Below are 22,996 nucleotides of genomic sequence, written 5' to 3' on the forward strand. Positions count from 1 at the left end.
GACTCTGAAAAACAATCTGAGGGGTTTGAAGTGGCGGGGGTTGGGAGGTAGGGGTACCAGGTGGTGGGTATTATAGAGGGCATGGATTGCATGGAGCACTGGGTGTGGTGAAAAAATAATGAATACTGTTTTTCTGAAAATAAATAAATTGAAAAAATTTTTTTTAAAAAAGGAAAAAAAAAACCATGTATGTACAAACATCTACTCTAATGTGCTCGGGCAGACACACAGATACGTGTTTCCTTCAGAAGAGAAGGACCTCAGTCTTCCTAGTTTATCTTTTCCTCTAAAGAAAAGTGGAAAGTTGGCCACTTGTAAGAGATCTCTAATTTAACCTTGGGTACTTTACTTTCAGCTTAGTGAAGGAGTTGCCATGGTTATATCACAGGGGAAACATTTTTAAAGCCTATTCCTTTAGAGTTATGTATGGTCAGCAGGAATTCTTCCTTGGTGAAAATGAACTCAGAGCTCGTTTTGGGGTCATGAAGTGAGTTCAGTTTTCTGTTCTTCATTTAACTTTTTCTAATTTAACTTTATTTTGTTATCTAAATTGGCCAAGAAAGGGTCATAAGTGAGTCTTGATGTAGATTTACTCTCAGCTGTTTACAAATACAAGTCCTGATTTTCTTATGACCTGGATATTAGTCAGAGTGAATAGAACAAGCTCAGCATATCCTAAAGAAAACATGGTCTCTGGCTTAGAAAAAAGTTATGCTAATGACTATATTAGTAAAGATTCTTTTAAAATCTATTAATTGCCCGCGTTGGGCTCTCTCTGCTCAGCAGGGAGCCTGCTTCCCTCTCTCTCTCTCTGCCTGCCTCTCCGTCTACTTGTGATTTCTGTCTGTCAAATAAATAAATAAAATCTTTAAAAAAAAAAAATAAAATAAAATCTATTAATTGCATAATCCAGGTATTAGAACAAAGTGATTTTTTTCCTTCCTGGCCCACCCCCCAAGAATATTATTTTTTTTGACATTTACACAATTCTTCACAGTCTCATGGCTATATTGGTCCAGTCCTGAAGCAGTCAGTATAGAAGGGCTGTTGTAATAAATAGTTCAAAAAATAATAGAGACTTAATAAACTATTGTGGTCTGCTCCACACAGTCAGTAAAAACTCAAGGCTTCTTCCATTGAGTGACTCCGCTGTCCCTTAAAGCCTAAGAGAAATCCACTTTTTCTAGTTTGAAAATGAAATAATATGCAGAAGATCACATGGGAATTTTTTGGAGTTAGCTCTGAGTGTGAGGTCCATCATTTGAGTACACATTTCGTTTTCCAGAGTTCAGTCAGACATTTCCAACTGATTATGGGGAGGACGGGTAATGTAGTCTAACTATGGGTCCATTAAAAAAAAGAAACATAATTTGATGAACAGATAGTATTTTCCCTAATAAAATCCCTTTCCAGTAACTGCTTTGCTTTGGGGGCAGGTTATTAGATTCTGGAAACCTACTAAACAACATAGTGCCTATAGCTAACAATACTGTATTATATACCTAAAATCTGTTAAGAGGATAGATCTTATGTTAAGTCTTCTTAACACACATGTACACACACACAATAGTGATAATAGAAGAGGGCAGGAGGAAACTTTGGGAGATTATGAATGTCTTTGGCTTTGATGGTGGCAATGGTTTCAGGGATATATACTTCACCCCAAAATCATCAAATTGTACATGGTAAATATGTACAGCTTCTTACTTGTCCATCATATCTCAATAAAGCTTTTTTTAAAGAAAATTTTCACTGATCACTGTTTGCTATTCATACTTATGCTTACTCAAGAAGAAAAGGTAGCAACAGGGTAAACTTCACCTTTAAAATCTGACAATGCCATGCTATGTTGAGATTTTGATATGGCAGTTTGAGAGTCTACAGCATTTAGGCTAATTAAGGCAAAAATTATAGTACCAAATATGGGAAAAATTCATCAGAGGCTTTATCTGAATTTTAATATAAATTCTTATAATCATAAAATAAACATATATAGTAGTGGGTTTTTGTTTTGTTTTGTTTTGTTTTGTTTTGGTCACACACAGATTGTATGGAGAATTTGATGATACCTGTGGGCTCTCTCCTCAGAAATGTATAAAATATCATGAATTAAATTTCAAGAGACTAGCATACCTTCAGTTAAGAACAGTTGCTTTAGAAAGACCATATACCAAAGCATTTTAGGACACATACATTTTCTGTGACCAATGCAGGTTACATGGCGAGGGGCTTAATTCCTCTGGATATTATGTTACATTAATCACTAGTATGGAGAATATCTTGATGCTAATCTAGGAAAGGGGTCAACAAACTTTTTCTGCAAAGTACCATATAGCAGATATGTTAGTCTTTTCCTGTCACAACTACCAAATTTATACCATTGTAGCATGAAAGCAGCTAGACACAATGCCTAAACAATCGGATGTTGCTATATTCCAATAGAATTTTTTTACAACAAGTGGCAGGCCAGATTTGTTCTGTGTGTCATAGACCCCTGGTATACATAATGACCCTTGGATGTCCTAAAGTCCTTACCAGGTAACCAACCAAAGCTAAGTTTGAATATCTCAAGGTTGTAGATCTCACTATTCTCAAAGAAAGATCCTTACACATTAGAACAACACTGAATATTACCAATGAAAGCAACTTTGCCATTCTTTTCTCAAAATGTCAAATTTTTAAAAAAAAATTTATTTATTTGACAGAGAGAGAAATCACAAGTAGGTAGAGAGGCAGGCAGAGAGTGAGAAGCAGGCTTCCCGCTGAGCAGAGAGCCCGATGCAGGGCTCAATCGCAGGACCCTGAGATCATGACCTGCGCCCAAGGCAGAGGCTTAACCCACTGAGCCAACCAGGCACCCCTCAAGATGTCAAAACTTATAATTAAAGATTGCTTTCATTCAAATAATATTTCTATGCATTTATGTACAAGGCCAATACAGCATTGGAAGACATAGTTTCTTAATTGAATAGTCTCACTTTTAACATAGTGTATTCTCATACTAATATTTTCCCATTGAAAATAAATCTAGGGGCACCTGGGTGACTCCGTCGGTTAAGTGCCTGCCTCTGGCTCAGGTCAGGATCCTGGGGGTCCCAGGATCCAGCCCCACATCACTCTCACCACTCAGTGGAGAGCCTGCTTCTCCCTCTCCTCTCTGCCTGCTGCTCTCTCACTATCTCTGTCGCTGTCTCTGTCTCTCTCTCAAACAAATAATAAATATTTTTTAAAAAGAAAATAAATGTAATATATATTAGAAAAATGGCTAATACTGTGTCAACTGTTAGTGCTGATGAACAGACTGCCAATTTAGTTCACATGAAAGGATAAGTATATCCTAAAGTGGGGCTTTCAGGAAGCAGTATGTACAGAAAGGGAGAGAGATCTAGGTATACATGTTGCATGGAGGCCGAACAGGCTATAATGATGGACACAGTATATGTGCAACATGTTTCTACCCAAATGTGTATAGAGTAAGAATGCAACAAAGTAAACTGGACACTACAACAGAAAGACAACATATGAGGAGAATTCCTATCCTCACATACAGTAGAAAAAAATCAGCTTTTGTAGAAAGAAAAGAAAATGGATCTAGGGAAAAGGCTAGGAAGCAAAAGATCTAAAGAGGATACATAATTATAAAGGCTAAGATCATATGATTTGTAATTCCATGGATGAAAGCCAGCCAGAAAAAAAGAAAGAAGAGAGAATTATGTACCAAGAGAACTATAATGTAGGTATGAAGCTCTGCTTATGGAGCATGAGTCCAGATTCCCTGGAGAACAGGTAGCATAACTCACATAGAATATAAAAAATAAAAAATAAACCCTTTTTGTGGGTGGTGTCACATTACTATGCCCGAGAGGAAGAAAACTGCATGACTTTTGGCAAAAGGGTCTATTTATAGACAGAGGGAGACTTTTAAAGAAACACCTGAGAGAGGCAGAACATTCTTAGACTGAACTGGGAAGACCAGAAAGTAGACAAATGATGGTATACTGCAGAATGCAACCATAAGCTTTCCCCAGGAATAAGCTAGGAAATGGCTCAGAAACAGTACTTTTGGCTTTAGATGCAAAGGAATAATAGATAAAAAGTGGTTTTCTAGGAAGATTAATCTGACAACAATGCCAAGGCTAGATTAAAGGGGGGGGGGAGGCGGGGGGGGCAGAGTCTGGAAGCAAGGATGTATTTCAGAAGACTATTGTAATGCATGGGATATAAGGTGATAGGGATCTATGGAAAGGCAGTTACAGTGGAAATGGAAATGAAGTCATTGTAGAAGAGGACATGCAACACTTAGAGCTATACTAAACTGAAGATGAGCAGGACAGAAGGACAGGCTCTTACAGCCTTCATCAAATATCCTTTATGCAATATCCTTAGCTGACTTAACATATGATTAAAAAATCCACTGGTCCAAATTCTTACTTGGTTCAAGTATACAGGATTACAGAAAGACAATGAGTTATCAAAAACTACGATCACGTTTGGACTGAGAAGTATGAGCCACATTAATTCCAACTTGCCTCTACAGCTCTTCCATCTCTCAGGTAGTCTTTCTCAAAAGTAGGCTCACATTCTCTCACTGAGCATTGGCAAATCTGACCACACATAAATTAATAACTGTAATTTAATAATTAAGTTATAGTGCCAGCTATTAGTCTTTATTTTTCTAGGGAAAAGAAAGCAACTAGAAATATTAGAATTTAGAGGAGACTCAAAAAAATACTTTTTTTCATACTTCAGCAGTTAAGGAAATTTTTCGTTGTGCTATGACTGTTATGCTGACAAAAAGTACATGAGGCCAGGTAGTATTTTGAAAATTCATAAGAGAAATACATAAAGAAATTTCATGAGGTTAAATTATAAAGCAAAGTTCATAAAAATCAATTGTAAATTATGATCCTGAATGTATTTTATTTGCTGATCACAAAATTAGGTCATTCTCTAATATGTTGCCAAGTGTTAAAAACAATTACTTTGGATATAAAAATGCATTGCACTTTATTTTAATGTATTTTATTATTTATCATATATGTTCTCCTGATTTCCCCTCAATCTTTGAAAAAAACAGAGAGACAGAGAGAGAGAGAAAGGGAAAGAGAGGTTAAGTGAGTCCTAAGAGATCCAATAATGAGTTATATAGAAATTAGGTAAGCGTGAAATTCCCGTTCCCCTTCCTCAGAGAGGTGTTGGGTGAACTGCAGCTCTAGCTGGTTGTACTCATTGGACTGCCAATTTAACTTACAGAGTTCTGATCCAGAAATCCCTTGAAACAATACATCTAATAACTGCTCCTCAGCTTCACATATCATCACCATCAACAAGCAGAGTGAACTGTTAGAAGCCAAGTCTCCAAACGTTTTTCCAAAGACTATTTTATTGCTAAAAATTGCTAATTTTGTTGCATTCATCTTTTATTTCTTTTTTAAAAAGTTTTTAAAGTCAATTAGCCAAAACTAATTAGTATATCATTAGTTTTTTATGTAGTGTTCAATGATTCATTAGTTGCATATTAAAAAAAAAACCTTTTCTTCCTTTAAACATGTGCTAAATACTGACTTCACATTATATACATGTGAAGTCTTAATGTGTTGGAAGCATACATACATGTATGTAAAAATTCTCAGTTACATCACTTGCTTCCTCATGTGCTTGTGATGCTTTACTGTGACTGAAATTAACTGTTCAGAATACTGTGGCCCTAAAGTGGAATTGCCTTTCTCCAGAGAGAACTGGCATCTCCTTCTTCCAGAAGACAAGGAGTACTTAGAAACCCTTGACACCATAGCGTTCGGTGGTGCAGAATTAATACAGAAGTCTCCTTTTCATTTCCCACATCTTGCTGGGGCAGGGGGACATGAGGGCAGTCTCAGTTCCAGGCATACAACTGACTTTTGTTCACAGAGCAAGGCTTTCACATTTACTTACCACTCACCTTTAGAAGTTTCAGTTCACTGATTTTTTTAAAATTAATATCCTCTTTGAACTCTTAGAGGCTTTCAATGCTTTCATGAAACATGGTGGTTCTTTAAAAGTCAGCGTATTATAATTTATCCATAATCTACTTTTATTTTATTGGGAGAACCAATGACTAAAGTAGAATTTATTCTAGAATTTTGGATACTCCAAATTTTATATGCTTACAACAACTCATAAATGAGCTATACTTCCTTGGTAGATGTCAGGCTTTGGGGAGAAGGCTTAACGTTAAGCCTATAAACACAAAGCTGAGGAGATGAGTCACAGAATTGGGCCTCCTTTTTACCACCGTTACATTGTCACAATGATATTTATGTCTTTTATTTGGTTAATGCTATAATTTAGCAATATATGAGCCACTTTAAAGGCATATATATTTTTCTTCTTTCCTTATTTATTTTTAACTGTCTTGTCTTCTATGTTCTTGCATGAAGTGCAGCTGCAGTATCTGGTAGCAATATATAAGAGAAAATGTTTTTATGACATTCTCTATTCAAGGACATGCCAGACACAAACCTAAATAATTCTGATATAGGGCTGGCTATGATAAGTGTTATGATAGCAAGTATATAAAGACTAAATGGCAGTTTGGGGGAAAGAGAAGTTCACCATGACTGATGACAGATGAATTAATGTGTTCTCTTATATTTTATTTATCATTCCAAAATTTAGGAATATATTTTATTGATTTTCTAAAAAATGAAATACATATTTCACCTCTTTCTCTTAAAATTATTGTGTAGATTTTTTTCTGAACCCGTTTTTACAAGTTCAAAAATCAGTCATTTTTTTCTTTTCTTTTAATCTACTTAAAATATCAATAATTCATAACTGACTAAATATATGACTTAAACCATCTCCTTCCGTATTATAAATGTTCTGTTTCTAACTGCAGTGAAGCCTGTAATACAGTATACTAATTATTTGAACAGAAATACATTTCTTTTTTTTTTTAAAGATTTTATTTATTTATTTGACAGAGAGAGATCACAAGTAGGCAGAGAGGCAGGCAGAGAGAGAGAGGAAGGGAAACAGGCTCCCCGCTGAGCAGAGAGCCCGATGCGGGACTCGATCCCAGGACCCTGAGATCATGACCTGAGCCGAAGGCAGCGGCTTAACCCACTGAGCCACCCAGGCGCCCCCAGAAATACATTTCTAACACTTCTCTGGGTTTAAGTGATTTTTGTATTTAAGTCCTACAGACCTTAGCATCATTACAGGAGAGATCAATTGAGAATTGGAATAGGAATTGGTTTGAGCTCTTATTACTAGAAGCTCTACATTGAGGCTTTCCTTTGTAATCTACAGAATGGCCATAACAGGGGTTGGATCCTAAAATGGGGGAAATTGATGTCCTTTACAGCCATAAAACCATAAATATTTTCCATTTCAAGTCTTCTCTTCCCTCATTTAATCCTCAGATTCTAAGTGCAATGTCAGTATATATCTACCATGATGGGAAAAAAAAGTTCAAACAGAACATGTCTATAAGAAAATCACTGTGATAATTTTTAATTGTATAGTAAAATACAGGATTATAAACTTGATTATCTTCTATGACCTTTATTATGTTTCAATTATTAAAAAAGGAATCCTAAAATTTCTTCACTTTGGCTCCATGGCTCATATTTTATCAACTATAATACCAAAGGTCCACTGAATTTCCCAAGACAAATTAGGACTGTGCAGCAAGAAAAGATACTGATACGCAATAGCTCTGGCTCTGTTTTCTAATTAGCTGCAGGTAGCCAAGTCAACTAGGCGCAGTGGATTGTAAAGATAGATAGATAGATAGATATAGATAGATATAGATAGATATACATAGATATATAGATATATAATATTTATTAAGTATCAAGTACTTTACTTTGGATATTAAATACATTATTCCATTTACTACTCAGCAAAATTCCTGGGATAATTACTATTATTTTTTGCCCATTTAACATAAGAGAAAATTGAGTATTTGAGAGGATAAAAAAATTCTACCTTGTTCATTTGTTTTGATAAACAATACTCTCCAAGTCTAAGAAAATAAGTAATAGCAAGACAAGAATTAAGAAGTATTTAATAGGTCAGTCAGCATCAGAAACACACGACTTCATGTTCCATGAAAGGGAAGCACACTGAGATAGAAATTTAGTCCAGAAAGAAGCACTGAGGGGCACTTATATCACAAAGAACATTTTCCCCACTCTGCTCCAGAAAGGTTATATTGTAATCAAAGAATTCAACACTGTAAGGATCACTGCAGGCCCCACTTAGGGTAGATAAGGGCTGTACTGTGAACACCTATGTTTTGGAGGCAGACTGACCTAATTTCCAGTCTTTACTCTAACCCTTACTAATTATGTGAATTTATTAAGATAAAATAAAAATTAAAAATGGACATCTATATTCTAATACTAAGTATCCTCAACTGCAAAAAAGCAGTAAATGATAATTATTTTTTAGGTTGTTGCAAGAATTAAAAAGTGCATGAAAACAGAGTAGTACTGTTAGACATATGAGCGTTCACAAAATGAATGCTACAGTTAGTCTCTAGCCTCCCTATGTTTAAATTTCACATTAAACTAAACTTTCGACCAGTATACACCTGGATCCTTATTCCAACTTCCCTATAGTAACTAACAAACAAGTTAAAAATCTATGTATAACTTTTGTCTTCTCCCAAACTAAACCACTAATAGCCTACTATTGATCAGAAGACTTATAATAGCATAACCAGTTAAAATATATTTTATATTTTATATGTATTATATACTGGATTCTTATAATAAATTAAGCTAGAGAAAAGAAAATGGTATTAAGAAAATCATAAGGGACAGGAAATACATTTACAGTATTCTAGTGCAAAAAATGTAAGTTGGGGGGCACCTGGGTGGCTCAGTGGGTTAAAGCCTCTGCCTTCAGCTCAGGTCATGATATCAGGGTCCTGGGATAGAGCCCGCATCGGGCTCTCTGCTCAGCAGGGACCCGGCTTCCCCTCTCTCTCTCTCTGCCTGCCTCTCTGCCTACTTGTGGTCTCTCCCTCCCTCTCTCTGTCAAATAAATAGGTAAAATCTTTAAAAAATGTAAGTTGGACCCACGCAGTTCAAACCTGTATCATTCAAGAGTTAACTATATTTTAATCTATCACATGTTGGTATTTTTGCAAACCAACCAAAGAAGTTCATTTTCTATATTGTCTGTCTATCCATCCATCTGTCCATTTATCCATCCATCCATCCATCTATCCATCCATCCATGTAAAAGACATCCATGGGGCATCTATTCCATACTAGGTTCTATCTTATGCATTGGGAATGCAGCAGTGAATGATATGACCTGGTTTCTGCCTATAGGGAACTTAAAATTTACTAGAAGAACTAGACCCTTAATGAACAACAACCTCAGATAAATTTATAATAATAGTGGAAAGTGCTATGAAGAAAAATTGCATGGATATGGTAGATAATATTATACACATAGTCCTTGACATCATAGAGCCAACAGTCTAGCAGATAATACATCAATTTAAAGAGAACTGAGGGTTGCTGGGGGGAGGGGGGTTGGGAGAAGGGGGTGGGATTATGGACACTGGGGAGGGTATGTGCTTTGGTGAGTGCTGTGAAGTGTGTAAACCTGGTGATTCACAGACCTGTACCCCTGGGGATAAAAATATATGTTTATAAAAAATAAAAAATTAAAAAAAAGTCACCCTTCATGTAGTTAAAAAAAAAAAAAGAGAAATGATAATAAACACCTTGTGAGAAGTGCTATGATACGAGATGTATAAAGTGCTTGTGGCAGAGGATAGCAGAACTGGCCCAATTTGGAGAGCAGTTGGAGATTAGGCACAGCAGTTTCTCACAATGATGTTTAACCATAACCAGGCAATGATGGAAAGGAATGTTCTAAGTGAAGAAAAATGTATGTGCAAGGACTATGAGGCCAGAGAGAGCCTAGTGCCTTTAAGGAACGGAACAAAGTTTAATAGAAACAAAGTTTAAAAGATGATTGAGGACATTATATCAAAAACCAATGATGTACTATACCTTGACCAACTAAATTTAAATTAAAAAAAAAGATGATTGAGGAAATGAGGAGATACTGGTGAAAGAATACAAAGTTTCAGTTATGCAAGATGAATGAGTTCTGAAGATCTAATGTACAGCATAGTCACTATTTAACAATACTGTACTGCATACTTGAAAATTGCTAAGAGAATAGATATTAAGTATTCTAACTACAAAAAAAGAAAAAAAAGAAAATGGTAACCATGTGAAGTGATGGATATATAAATTATCTTAATTGTGGTTATCATTTCACAATGTATACATACATAAAAACATCGAGTTGTATATCATACATGTAACATCAATTATACCTCAAAAAAGCTGGGATGATAGGAACAATATTGGAGAAAATGTAGTGGTGCCAAGGGATATGAGGATCCTGGTGATAAAGTAGTTGAACTGATGACCCACAGAATTTAAGTTGGATACAAATCACCCAAAGGAGTGAAATTTGAGGTAAAATTTCACTTGATGTTCCATTTGGAGACAAAGGGCAGGTATGGTGAAAGCAGTTGAATGAGAGAGCTGGAAGGGAAATATATTTTAATCAGAGAATGAAATGAGTGAATTCATATCAGAGTTTAAGAAGTTATGGGTAATAACAAGCTCAAGGTGAGGCCATTAGAGGCGGTGCTGCAATGGAGAGGACTAACAACAGACTGTTGAGGATGAAGAGATAGACCAAGGGTTTTATGGAAGTGAAGTCCAATAAGACTGTGATACCTCTTTATGCAATTATCTAAATATTTTGCTTTCCTGTGCCTTTATCACATCATAAGATGAGTAGAAAATGATAGTGCTAATAATACTAGTATTAATACAATTGCAACATAGTTGACATAATTACCTATACCAAAACAGTTTAATCTCTTAACTTAGATTCTCACTGAACAACACTTCATATTTGGGCACACAGATAGTCTCTTGCCACTAAGAAAGAGGGTCTAAAGTTAGTTTCTGGGAGGAACCTCAACTTCTCTGTCACTCTAGCAATCATTGCATTGCCCTTGGTATTGGTGAGTGAGCTGTACTGGCTTTTCTTTCCATTTGAGTAATAACATCTAAATCTACATTTGGCTTAAAGAGACTAGAATAAGCCAGGTACATAACTCTGATAAAGGAGTTCTCCCCACTGTTTAGTTTAATTTTCTAAAATTAAACATTGGGTGGTGGGGTAGAAGAGAAGCAATATAGCCACAGCCAGTAAGAAAATATCATTTTCCTTGATTCTCATTCTTAAAGTATTCCTATTCTGTCATTCCCAGGATGAAGTAAAAGAACACAGTAAACAAGAGCAAAAATGAAAAGTTGGAAATAGATCATTCAAAATAGTCCAAACCAGTCTAAAATACTAAGTATAGCATCATTGTAGATGAAAACATATAATTATCAACTAAAGGATCAGAGTTAATTGTTTAAATCTAGCCATCCAAATGCAGAGAAGTCCAGAAATCCATAGAGGTTTGGAAGTTTCTTCCAAGTTTACTAAATTAGAATCTCTGGCAGTGGGGTCAATGAATATGCATTTTAACAAATTCCCCAAGTGATTCTTAGGTATATATACTAAAATGTGACAACACTAACCTTGTTAAAACTGCCTATTCTACTAATAAGGAATGTGAGACCCAGAAAACTTTGGTGGCTTACTTAAGGTCATATAACCAAGTAAGTAGCAGACTAGGGCTCAAACTCCAGCCTCCCAATTCCCACCTTAGGGCTATTCCCAATGGCAGCACACCATCTTTCTCATCCCATTACTTGAAGAGGAAATTTTTTAAAAATATAACCCAGATCATGTTACTTCACTGCTTGCAGATCTTGGATTTATCCTAATTGCTCGTTGGTCTGCCATTCAAAGATCTTTACACTTGTAATTTTGTATATGAATTATTTATATATCTGATGCCCTAGCTATCTGTGATTTCTATGAGGGTGGCATCAGATGGTTCTTACTCCCATTTTTATGGTAAATTGTCTTTGTCCCTAAATCACACCCTTGTACCTACATAGGACTATACCTTTTGTATATAAAATCTGTTGTTATTGTCTGCAGTACAAATCTCCATAGACAGGAACTGAACATCCTATGCATAATTATATCTGTTACATGCTGAGCTTTAAATAAGGTATATTATTAACTCATATCTGAATATTTATTATTTCAGAAATGCTTGCATTTCAAATTCAAATGGGAACAATTTTTATGAAGGCAATACCCTATTCTCCCGAGATCAAAGTACATTTGTTCTAAATGAGAAATAATTATCTTTAAATTAAGTTATTGGAAAATTTCATAGAAAAGAAATTATCTGTTAATTAAATGATCTACAAAAAGGTATGAAAAACAATTATGAATGAATTTGAAAAATTAGCCATTTATGAATATGTAATGCAATCTAGCTAGTAGTCCCTGAACCAAATGATGTTCTTATATGCAGAAATCGTTCTTAAAAATTAAAGAATCATTGTACTCTTCAAGTAATAAATATCAGGCCTTCTTTGACTAAAATTTTAGATTCTTTACCAGCCCAACTGAGAGAATCCCTTTCTTAGATTGGAATTTTCCTTCTACTTTCTGCATTGGTAGAAATGAAGGCAGATGGCACCAACATACCATAACAGAAATAATTTGAATACAGTTAGGGTTAGTGATAAGAATAGAGGACTAGGAGTCAGGACCTAGACTCTAGTTCCAGTGTTGTCATTAACGACTAGTATAGTAAACGGACACTCCACATTCTTCAAATGACTTCCACAAATTAAGATATGAGTGCATGGAAAAATCAGTACTCAAAAGTAGGCCTCCATACCGCAAATAATGAGTTACTTCCATTATATCATACTGCCTATAAAGTTTAATTTTTTCTTCATATATTGATAAGGAAGGGGTGTGTTCAGATTATAAAATGGAAGCAACCTAAGAGGACTTAGACCCAAAAGATCTGGGCCTGTATCCAACTTTTCCATTAACTAACTTTTTTCTGTCCTTGGTGACCCACTCAGAGTCCGGATTTTTCTCATTTGCTAAATGGAGATAATTCCACTTACACCACAGGGTGTTTTTGAGAATTAATAGTGCCTCATCCTGGCTGATTGTATGGTTGATATTAACTCAAATGACAACAGTGGCTCTAGAAATACTTTCAAAGACTTTAATTTGTATATTAGCCTTGCTCTAAATTTGTTTCATTTCAACCATCTGGGCCCCAATAAAAGTTGAAAAATTTAAACTCTCATCAATTCAAAATTTGAAACTTTAAATGTGACTGGGTTGGACTAGTGTCTAAGGTCCATTTTTACAGAAAATAATTTTGCCCTTTGTATAAGTTAAATGACTCCAGTCTTAAGTTAGAGTGCCATAGGTATAAATTCAGAGAGTACCCCTTTGTTTCATTTGTCCCCAAAGGACACTTTGGTGTCTGAACTATATAACTGGATACAGACAACTATGTACTGTGAATTAAAGTATTTCTGTAAGTGATTGATGGGAAAATATCTAACAGTTCTGCAACCCAAAACACTTGTGTTCTTGTTGGTGTTTATAGTGTATTTCATTACTACATGAGCTAATCGAAATACTATGACAAAAATCTAGCTCTATCTTTCTGTTAAGTTAGACACTTTGGAGTATCTGAGATTTTATCTTACTTGTAAACTAATAAATTAGGATATATATACATAAGATATTATATATATGATCCAGTTCCTCCAGATTGGAGACAAGGACCAGTCATTACTCACAGCAGAAGCAGTTGTCAAAGCAATGTTTAGCACCAGTTTCTTGAGCCCAAATCCTCACGGGGTGATACAGCAAGAGTTGGATGATATTTGCACATTCAATGGGTTGCATCAAAGGAGAAGAAGCCCAAACTTAGGAAGCTCTGGTCTTATACACAGCTGCTGGTGATCCTCTCTTTCTGGAGAGAGAGAAAAACCTTATCGTAATTCTAAGTAAGCAAATGCCTCCCGAGGAAAGGAAGATGTCTTTATCTTTATTCTTCTCAACTGTCTCCAGGGAGGGAGATGTCTCTTAGCTTTACCGTCCTACAATTTGTCCTTATACAAACATTCTTAATTTGACTGCAAATGATCAGAGGACATGAACCATGAAGAATCATGAAATATTCATGGAAAATTTTTCTCCAACACTTCTTTCTACTTATCTACTATGTTAATCCAAAGAGAATTCAAATGTTCAATCCCCAAATAGCATACCTGCACTTTAGCTCTTTCTCTTGGATTTGTATATATGATGTCAAAACAAAACAAAAAAAAGGCTAATTAAGGCAATTGAGAGAAAAAAATATAACTATGGAGACACTCGGGAAAAATACTGGCCTCAAAGTCAGGAAATCAGAGATCTAGCTCTGACTCTAATACTCTCTTATGTGTGTTCTTGGCTAAGTTACCTCTCTCTGGGCCTCAGATTCCTCATCTGTAAAATTGAATATGGAAGAGGTTTAGACTAGTTCATTTCTAAGTCTCCTTTCCGCCATCACAGTCTATTCTTATACTAGCAAATCAAATCAGTTGACTAGCATGGTGGACACTGATGTCTCTAAATTTTCTGCATTAGGATCATGAGCAGATTTAAAATCTTAAAAAATCAAACAACAAGCTGTTGCTTGCAGATAACATACTGTTAAAAGCAATAACTTCTATGGGAAAGCTGCAAATAAATATTTCTTGAATAAATGAATTAAAAAATGAAATATATTTCACAAAATCTTATGAATGTTTGTACAAGAAATTGATCATTTGAATACTTGGAATACCTAGTATTTTGGACACCTGAACATTATAAACAAAGAGTTCTAAATATCACATATAGATTAATGGTTTTTTCCAATATTGAAATGGCAAAAATATACTTGGCATTAAATTATGTTGAATATAATTATTGATCAAAAAATGTTCAATGATAATAATGAAGCCAATGACCAAGGTGCTATATAAATATTGTTATATGGAATAATTCAATGTGGCACAATTTTGTGATAAGTTCCAGTCTATCAATGCCCAACTGTCCATTCTATAGTTTCACAGGTAACGTCATCATAAGAGTTTGACCAACACATGTTAAGCAATCAATAAAGTAAAGCTTAAAAGCTATTTTATACCAACCATATTATGTACTTCTTAAAAATAGTTACCTTTGAATGTACTAAGTAGTTTATAGGACAGCTAGATAGAATAATGTTATGCCTTTGAAATACACTCATTACAAAATGGCACACATTTACTGAATTTCCACACTTTGCTAAGGGTGCAGAGATTGTCTAAGATGCACTTTACATGAGCTCACAATGTACATGTTTCTAAATTGATGGGCAATTTTAGAAAGAGGCCCTACTACAGTGCATATATCATATGTACATACTATGTACCTACACTTTAAGTCTTAAGTAAATCTTCTCTTTATTGATTTTTTTAGATATAATAGTGTATATCAAAATTAAAATATAGATTGCAATAGATTCTGCTGGTTCACCATATTTCAAGTCCTTTAAAAGCCAAGAATGAATGCCAGATGACTTCATACTTTAGGATGAAATCAAGATGATACAATATGATAAGCTTTGTTTTAATTTTACACAGGCTCCCATATGTATGGGTTGATTTTTTAAGAAAAGATCATTGTACTCATGTGGCTCAAAATATATTCAGGTAAACACTTTTAATTCCATGGCTAGATCTAAGATTAAAGAATAAAACTGTGCCACTGAAATGATCAATTCTATATCCCTTTGGGATCCCATCACTAATTTATTATTTTACATGAACTTTGGGTAATAGGTTTATGGAATGTATTGCTGCTGAGAGTAATTTGATAGCCTCTGTATTTACCAGCACTCATGACCTGGTGAATTTATTTTGCTTTTGCAAACAAACAAACAAACAAAAAAACTCAGAATACGAGACGTACCTTTCTTTCCTTAGCTCAGATGCCTTTCCTCTATTCAATCTCTGATTCTGTATTTCACTTCCATTTATATGCTTTAAACACACACATACACACATGGAGAACATTAAAAATGTCAAGGTCAATGCTAGGTATAACGATTAATACTCATGCCTTGGATTTTTTAAGTGACTTAACTAAATTCTGTCCACATGCAGACTGTGAATATATTGCATTCAGAAGGGTCTGAAACAGTTTTACAGATAGGGTAACTGAGCTCAACTGAAAGGAAGTGATTTGTGTATGTTTATATAAGATTTCTGGAACAGCCGCATAATACCCATTTTGTCTTTTTAAAATCTAATTCTATTTCTGCTATGGCATACTATCAAAATTCTTTCTTTTTCTCCATAGTTCAATACATATTTAACAGTCTTGAACTTTAGTTTCAAAGACACATTATTCATGTAATTATTATCTTGCGCTGAAACTTCTTATAAGTTAAGTTAAAAACAATGGCTTTACAATGTGATCTACCTCAAGTTGCTTGTATTAGTTTCTTATTACTGTTGTAACAAATTCTGATGAACATAGTGGCTTTTTTTTCCTAACAAAAGGAATGTATTATCTTAGAGCTCTTGAGGTCAGAAATCCAAAATTAGTCTTACAGAACTAAAATCAACATATCAGTAGAACTGCATTATCTTTTGGAGGCTGGAGGGAAGAATTCATTCCTTACATTTCTAAAGAAGTTAGGAAATGTAAGGAATAAATGCCTACATGCCTGTGCTCATTGCTCTCCATCCCTATAATTTCTTCTTCTGCCGTCACATCTGTCTGTCTCTGACTCTGACCCTCTTAACGTTAGTCTAAGGACTGTTGGGATTACCAATCCAGAAATTTCAGGATAACCCCTTGTCTCCAATCCCTTAACTTAATCGCATCTGCAAAATCCCTTTTGCCACATTAGGTAACATGTTCACAGACTTGGATGGACATCTCTGGTGGGTATTATTCAGCCTGCCACAAAGTTCTATCATAGGGACCCTTACAAGTCATGGAGATAAGCCTGGAGAGACAGATTGTAAAGGGCCTCATAGGAAACGCTATGGAGCGTGAGATGCACCCTACCAGCAAGGAGGACTTAGTAAATAAAGGGTTTTAAGCAAAGGAGAGGCATGATCCAATAGATTTTTTTTTGAAAAGTCACCAGATTGGAAAAGAATTAAGGAGATGAGATTGCAGGCAAATATTTCTGAGGCGGATTTTACTGAACTTGAAGGCCACCTCCATTTAGGGTGAATTGTCAGGGGAAGGAGCTGCAACTAATTGAGAATGTATTTAAGATAGTCACATAGTGTTCATGTTTATAATGTTCTTCATGGTTCAGAAAAAGAACCTGAACATAATATTTACACAATGGGGGAAGAAAGAAAGTTTTTAAAACATTAGAATGAGAAAGCATCTTAATAAATCTCTGACTTATTTTCAAGATAAGGAAACTGAAGGGCAAAAGGGAAAAGCCTACATAACCACCGTATACAAAGGGCCAGTTTCTTCTAATAATTACAGAATTTTCAGGTCAAATTATAGCTAGTTTGTCACTGTTAAATTTATGGCTTCATGGACACTAATTTTTTTATTGTTCTGTTTAGCTTGCTTTTTTCTCCCCTGCAGAAATTTTAGTGTGTGTGTTTTATAGTAGTCTATGTTTAAAATACCGCTTACATGGAAACACAATTTACATGGAATGATTCAGAAATCAAAATATATAAAATTAGGGCCATAATAATATTCCTTTATAACTGTAGAGAAAGTCACAAGATTTTCAATGACAGAGCTGAGCTGGGTCTCAAGTCCAGACCTCCCAATTACTGTGTCCCTGGACAATTCCACTTTGGCTTCCCAGAATTTCCTCGATTTTCTGGTGATTCTGTTCAAGTAGGCATTAAAACCTCCAGCCACTGAGAACTCACTTTTCATCTTATACCAACAACACTCTTAGTTTGAGAAGAAAGGCCAGGTGAGTAGGTAAGTGTGCATGAGGGGGTGGGGAGGTTGAGAGGTGCACAACTGGCTCATCCTTTGCCTGAAACAGACTGCGAATGTTCACACATTCCTACATGTGATAGGACAAGTTATGAGGAATGTCCTGTCATTTTCAGGGTGGGTGAAATAGACACAAAATGCCATGCCCTGTGAACCAGCCGCTAAATAAAATGACATGGAACCTACTTAGCAGTTCTGAACTAGTTGACAGGAAGTTAGTTGTTTCCATGGACTGCTACCAGAACTCACAATGAGTATAACCAGTTACCATGTAAAGATATTGACTAAGAGAGCCAGTATAACATTATAGATAGATAAAGGTCATTTTTAATAATACCATGTTCCACCAAACAAAAAACAAATAGAAATCACTAAAAATACACAATTTTCAAGTTACAGAAGGACACATTTTCTATGTTATTTTGGCTTTTGAACATGCAAAGAGGACAAGGTGGCGAAAGAAAGAAAGGAGGGGGAAGAAAAAGAAAGAAGGAAGGAAAGAAAGAGAGAGACAGAAAAAAAGAAAGAGAGAGAAAGAAACTAGAGAGCAATATTTCCTGATGTGTGTTCTATAGAACATTAGTCCAGTGACAAGTTCTGGAGGGAAAAGAATCTGTGACTGGATTTCTAGAATATTTTAGCAATAGCAGCAGGAGGCATCACCATCATTATCATGATGGTCATAATGAATAGCAAGACGACCCATTTTATTTAGGGCTTACTATCTTCCAGGCATTATGCTAAGCTCTTCCTATGCATCATCTGATCTAATTTGTGCAGCAACGCTGTAAGTCAAGTACTATTGTGTCCCTTTCTACAGATAACAAATCAGCACAAAGAGATAAGGTAATTTACCTATAGTGACCTTATGCTCAGTAGAACTCATTAAAAGCTCTTGGAAGTTCTAAAGAAAAGAAGCCTACTCTATTTTGCACGGCATTTCAAAAACTTATGTCCGTCAAATCCACTTAGACACAGAGTGAACACGTGAAAGCATTGTTAAACAATGGTACAGAGCATTCCTATGCTCATATTTTTTTTTCTAGGTCAGCATTTAAAAAAAAAATTTAAAATATTTAAAACTGCAAGCTATAAGCTGAATAAGGTCTGAGGCTATAATGTAAAACACAGTGGATAGAGCTGATAACACTGCACTGAATAATGGAAATTTGCTAGAAGAATTGAATGTAAATGGTCTCTCATACAGAAAAAAGATAAATATGTGAGGTAATGGATCTATTAATTAGACAGGGTAGGGGGATCCTCAATATACACATTTTGGATGTGTATATCAAAGCACCACAATGTACACTTTAAATACCTTCTAATATTATGTGTCAATTAAACCTCAATAAAGCTAAAATAAAATAAATGAAAATTATAAAGGAGAACATCATACAACAAAACTCCACATTCCTATTATCACAAAGGAACAATGACTCAGGGCAGAGGGACTACTAGTGTTCACTAAACATCTCTGTGCTTTTTAAACCATATTCGCCAGCTTTCCTTACAGTTCTGAGTGTGCCCACTCCCAACAAATAAACCCTGAGTAGAAGTGTCAGGCAACCTGTGCCGGTGAAGGCAGTAAAGAGCGGGTGCATTGCTTCCATCTAATCCTTGCCCTCCAGAGTGATCTTTCAGATGCCAAGTTTGATAGGGAGTATTTAAAAGGTGGAAGCAGCCTGTGTCCCCAAGCCACGAAGTGCACCAAGCCTCAGAGAGTTGGTGACCTACAGGAGACTGTGAAGGGAGGGGAATAATATTTCATGGGTTAAACCAGTGAAATGTTTGAACTGTTTGTTCACGCAACATACACTAGCCTACTTTGACCAGTACACTGGAATAACTGTCATCGATCTTTTAACGAATTAACATTCCAGATAAAGTTGAAACATTTTATATCATACTACTACTGACTTAACCCCTACTTCCTCCTCAGATACAATCAGTATCTTGATTTCTTGTATATACACTTCATGTTTGGTATACTGTTACTACCTACATACATCTACCACCAATATGTACATTTTTATTTCTTTTTAATGTGTGTAAATGGTATCACATTCTATTGTTCTACATTATTACTTCATTCCATAACACGTTTTCCAGATTTATCTATGTTGTGACATATATATTTAATTCATTCTTTTAACTGCTGTGTACCATGAATCTACCACAATTTATTATGCTTTTCCCTCATTAATGACATTGGACCTATTGGCACTTCTCACTATGAAAATTTTCCTTTCAGTTGAGGGTTTTTCCTTTTATACACATGGAAGTAAAATTTCTAGGTTATAGACTGCCACCTTCAACTCTAATAGCTATTATACATTGTTCTTCCAACTGGTTTTAACAGTTGAATTCTACACCAGTGGTATATGACAGTTCCTGGTTCCCCACATCATCACTTAGAACCATATATCTTAAAAAAAAATTGTTTGTCAATCTCAGGTGTAATTAGCATCTCATTGCTGTTTTAATTTGCATTTTCCCTATTACTGATGAAGTTGAGCATAACTCTATGTTGGTTGGCTGGTCTATGTTCTGTGAATTTTCATCCATATCCTTTGGCCATTTATAATATCTTAAACAAATTTTTGTCAATCTCAGGTGTAATTGACATCTCATTGCTGTTTTAATTTGCATTTTCCCCATTACTGGTGAAGTTGAGTGTAACACTATGTTGGTTGGCTAGTCTATGTTCTAGGAATTTTCATCCATATCCTTTGGCCATTTGTTTCTACTTGGATTATTTATCTTGTTCTTATGATTTGTGGAAAACATCTTCTCCATTTTATAGCTCTTATTTCACTTGCTTCCCAGAGCACTTGTAATTTCAATGTATTCCAGTATATTACTCTTTCCTTTGTTCGTTTCAAGCTCTTCTTAAGAAACGGTGATGAAAGGTAACTGAGTGGCCCAGTCATTAAGTGTTTGCCTTCCGCTCAGTTCATGATCCCAGAGTCCTGTGATGGAGCCCTGTGTTGGGCTCCCTGTTTGGCAGGAGGCCTGCTTCTCCCTTTCCCACTCCCCCTGCTTGTGTTCCCTCTTGCTGTCTCTCTCTCTGTCAAATAAATAAATAAAATCTTAAAAAAAAAAAAAAAAGAAACTGATGAAGCAAGGAGCTCTACTGGAAAGGCCCGCAGGACAAGGAACCTAGGGCAGCCTCCAACCAACAGCTGGAGAGGAGCAAAGGCCTCTCAGTTTTAACAACCAGTGAGAAACTAGATGTTGCTAATAATCATGAGTAGCAAGGAGATAGAACTTTCTCCAGGAGTACCTCCAGATCACTGCAGTCCTAGCCAACAGCTTCCAAGAGACCCCGAAACAGAGAACTCAACAAAGACATGCCCATAAGTTATGACCTACTAAAATATTGAGATAATGAATATTGTTGCTTTGATCCATTGAGTTTAGGAAATGTATTATATAGTAATTGATAACTAATAAATAAATGGAAATTAAGGTATTAGATTTTTTTACATTAATTCTTTTATTTTATTTTTTATTATGTTTATGTGAAATTTTGGTGAGATGAAGGAATCTAATTTTTTTCACATAATAAACCAACTATCTTCTCTCCATATTTTAAATAAAACATACTCTACTCTCAGCTATTTGTACTGTCACCTCTGATGTAAGCCGAGGTCCCACATTTACGTTTCGATCTGTTTTTCTGTTTTCTCTTCCTTTGCATTGATCCAACTTTCTATCTCTCGTCAATATTATCTTTTAAAAATTACTGTGGATTTTGATCAGGATAGTGTTGAAAGCATAGACTGTGCTGGGCAGCATAGATATTTTAATGATATTTATTCCTCCAATTCATGAACATCAAAATACCAATGGCATTTTTTAAAGTGCTGGGACAAACAATCCTAATATTTATATGGAATCAGAAAAGACCTTGAATCACAAAGGAAATGTTGAAAAAGAAAAACAAAGCTGAGTACATCATATTGCCTGATTTCAAACTCTATTACAAAGCTGAGATCACCAAGATGGCATGGTACTGGCACAAAACAGACACACAGAGCAATGGAACAGAAGAGAGAACCCAGATATGGACCCTCAACTCTATGGTCAACAAATCTTTGACAAAGCAGGATAAAATATCCAATGGAAAAAAAAAAGACAGTCTCTTCCATAAATGTTGGAAAAATTGGTCAGCTATATACAGAAGAATGAAACTTGACCATTCTCATACACCATACACAAATATAAACTCTAAATGGGTGAAAGCCCTCAATATGAGATAGGAATCCATCAAAATATCAGGGGAGAACATAGGCAGTAACCTCTATGATAACAGCCACAGGAACTTCTTTCAAGACACGTCTCCAAAGGCAAAGGAAACAAAAGTGAAAATGAACTTTTGGGACTTCATCAAGATAAAAACTTCTGCAAGGAAAGGAAACAGTCAACAAAACAAAGAGGCAACCCACAAAATGGGAGAAGATATTTGAAAATGGTACATAGATAAAGGGCTGTAATAAAATAAAAAGATTAGAGAATGGTCAAGTTTCCTTCTATACAGAGAAAGGGCTGATATCAAGATCTATAAAAAACTCCTTAAACTTAACACCCAAAAACCAGATAATCAGGTCAAAAATGGGCAGAAGACATGAACAGACACTTCTCCAAAGAAGACATACAAATGGCTAACAGTCACATGAAAAAACGTTCATCATCATTAGCCATCAGGGAGATTCAAATCAAAATTACACTGAGATACCACCTTACATCAGTTAGAATGGCAAAAAATGACAAGGCAAGAAACAACAAATGTTGGAGAGGTTATGGAGAAAGGGGAACTCTCTTACACTATTGGTGGGATACAGATGTAGCAAAAAAAACGGCCACATGCACCCCAATGTTCATAGTAGCAATGTCCACAATAGCCAAACTGTGGAAAAAGCCAAAATGCCTTTCAACAGACAAATGTATAAATAAGATGTGGTCCATATATACTTATTACTCAGCCATCAGAAAGAAT

The sequence above is a fragment of the Mustela erminea genome, chromosome X (genome assembly GCF_009829155.1).
Source record: "Mustela erminea isolate mMusErm1 chromosome X, mMusErm1.Pri, whole genome shotgun sequence".
Taxonomy (NCBI): Eukaryota; Metazoa; Chordata; class Mammalia; order Carnivora; family Mustelidae; genus Mustela; species Mustela erminea.